Source organism: Solanum tuberosum, unplaced genomic scaffold (genome assembly GCF_000226075.1).
Source record: "Solanum tuberosum cultivar DM 1-3 516 R44 unplaced genomic scaffold, SolTub_3.0 scf00001, whole genome shotgun sequence".
NCBI lineage: Eukaryota > Viridiplantae > Streptophyta > Magnoliopsida > Solanales > Solanaceae > Solanum > Solanum tuberosum.
Window position 1 is genome coordinate 7,040,395 of NW_006238927.1, and position 3,045 is coordinate 7,043,439.

Below are 3,045 nucleotides of genomic sequence, written 5' to 3' on the forward strand. Positions count from 1 at the left end.
TATATAATTTATATATATATATATATATATATATATATATATATATAATATATAGAAGAAATATTATACAAAATTTATTGATTTTGATGATAATGAGGGGAAAATGCCGAACACTCATAAAAAGATACTCCTCCATTCACCTTTGTTGATTACTATAAAAAATAAATATTTATTTCACTTATATAATTAAAATATAAGAGATAATTTATCATTTTACATCAATTTTATTCCTTTTTATTAAGTATTTATTCATCGTAATGAATGAGATGGCTTGTGATATTAAAGGGTGATATAGTATATAAATTGTCATATTATTTTTTATTCCTTTCGTTTTGTTTAATATGCGCGATCTGATTGATATGATTTTTATTTTTATTTTTTTTATTTGGATACAATACTTTCAAACTTCTCATAAGTTTCTTCTTCTAGTGAACTGTCATTTTAAATTAGTGATAACATTTATCCTCAAAAATATGCAAAAAAAAAATGAAAAAATGTTGAATTAAATTTCACTATTTGGGATTAAAGGTATTTCTTAAATATAAAAGAAAAAAGTCTAACCTTTACAATCTTTATCACCAATTACAATCTGCCAACTTTCCCACCAATTACAATCTGCAATCATCTGGTACAAAGTTAATGCATACATATTTTTGCTATAAAAGGAGCAACTATTTTTTGACAATTGGAAAAAAAGCAGTAATTTTTATGAACAAACTTTCTATTTTATAGATCAAAATCCTGTCATATAAATAACTATATATAATATCATTGAGATTGTTAATAATAAAGAAGAAGGAGGTAAAATCATACGAACTAATAAATAATAAAAAAATCTAAAGTTGATAATTTGGTAACTTTGTTTCAAATGCTCCAAGAGAAAAGATAAAACATCAAAAATAGTTTTTTGTAAAATATATTTTTTTCTTTTACTATTAAGTGTTGAAGTAACTTAACTTTAAAATTGATATTTTTCTGCACCTTTAATTAAAAGAGATCAACATAATTCACCGCTTCAAAGTTGTCCAGATTTTTGTGAGAAAATAATTTCAAAGTTTCTTTGTCATAAATGCTAATGGGAATCTTTCGTTTGTCTCCTCTCTTTAATCACATCAACCCACCGTATCTCTATCATCCTTTGAACTTTCTTCCACATGTTCAATAAAAGTATTTATAAATAAATTGAGATTGAAAAATAAGTTACTCTTTTACCATTTTTAAGATAACTGTTATCACTTATCCCTAAATATTTGGCTTTATCTTATATTACGGTTAGATTTTGAATTTAACTATTTTTATCAAAGTAAACATTTCAATAATAATTTATTTAGCTTTATTTGTTTAGATTTTGAAGTTTTTTTTCCACCTCAAATTTAAAATACCGATTAATTTTTTTTATATAATAAATTTTACAACTTGTTTATACGTGGGCACTTTTAGTATATATATATATATATTTTAAAATATGATAAATTTCCACAAAATAAGGAATCACCTATGTCATTTAAGTTTTGTTAATGTTAAAACTTTAAAAAAAATCGTTTTTTCTTTGCAACTCACGTTAATTTTAAATTAAAAAAATTAATAAATTTTAATTTCTTTAGTTTAAGGTGCTTATGTGACAGATTTTGTCTTTCATACTATATATAAATAGATAGATTTAATCTAATTTTAAATTTATAATGATTAAATTAAAGTGTTAACTTATCTGTTCTTTAAAATTTTAAGTAAATTTTAATTTCTAAGTTTAGGGTGCTTATGTGATAGATTTGGTCTTTTATACTATCTAGTATCTATAAATAGATAAATTTAATCTAATTTCAAATTTATAATAATTCAATTAAAGTGTTAACTTATCTGTTCTTTTATCGGTTTTGAAAACAATACCTATTTACAATAATACTATAACATCTTGCAATTTGAAATAACTAGGAAGAAACTAATAATTGGAAATAGTCATTTTTTTGGAAAAGAATGAAAATCTAGAAATTTGTTTAAGTTAGGAAAAGTTGAGTTTTGGTCAACTCCAAACGGCCATAACGCCTAGATCACGATGAGTTAGGTGTACTTCCAGATATGGTTGGGAAGCTCTTGGAATGATCTTTCCAATGCCGCCGAGTTTGCGCGATTCCGAGTTCGTATGAGTAAGTTATGCCCTTAGGAAGTTGGGTTGTTGGATTAAGGAAAGTCTAATCCGGATTTTGGAAGGCTAATTTAGTCTTTTCCTTACCTAATTATTCTAATTCGTTTTTAGGAGTTTAATTGGGGTAAAGTCAGATTTTAGTCAGTTTTAGAAAAGTGAATTTCACGCTAGGGCTTGGAGAAAGGAGAAGAGGAAGCAAGATTCGTCAAGATCGTCGAGTTTAGCTTGTGGATTTCGCGGGGGTGATCCCTACAAGGTATGTGAGATCACATCGCGTTGGGTTAGTTCACCCATGCGCCAACCATGATTCAATTCAGCGAATTTAAGTCTTTGAAAGTTTAGAAATTGAGTTCTTGTTGAACATTGTTGAAAGATTCGTTGAATTTCTTGTGGGTTGTGTTGTTGGAGTTTCTTGCGATTTGATTCATGTTTTCGGGTGAAATTTCGGGTTGAATCTATCATGTATTGAGGGTATAAGTGATTCGAAGTGTTTGGAGAAAGAACCAAGTGAAATTAGAGGGTTTGGAGTTGAAAAACTAAGAAGAAAGTTCGGAGTTTTCTGGGGAGGGAGTTGGCGCGCCTCCCAGAGCGCTACAAAAGTTCCTCTGAACTTTGGGCTCTGGCGCGCCACGCCAACCAGAGGCACCCCAGCAAGCTCTCTGAACTTTGAGGGTTGGCGCCCCACGCCTCTCAGAGCGCCAGGGACGCCAGTTCTCCCCATTTCTTCCCCACCTTTTCATACGTGTTCCTTAGCAATGTACCTATGTTTCTTAGTTGATTCCAACACTCTAAGGTACATCTAAACATCATGAAATCATCCATAAACATGAGATCATGGACCTTGAATCCATAATCCAATTCAAGGAAAGTTAGGTGTAATATCCCATAACTTAAAATACATT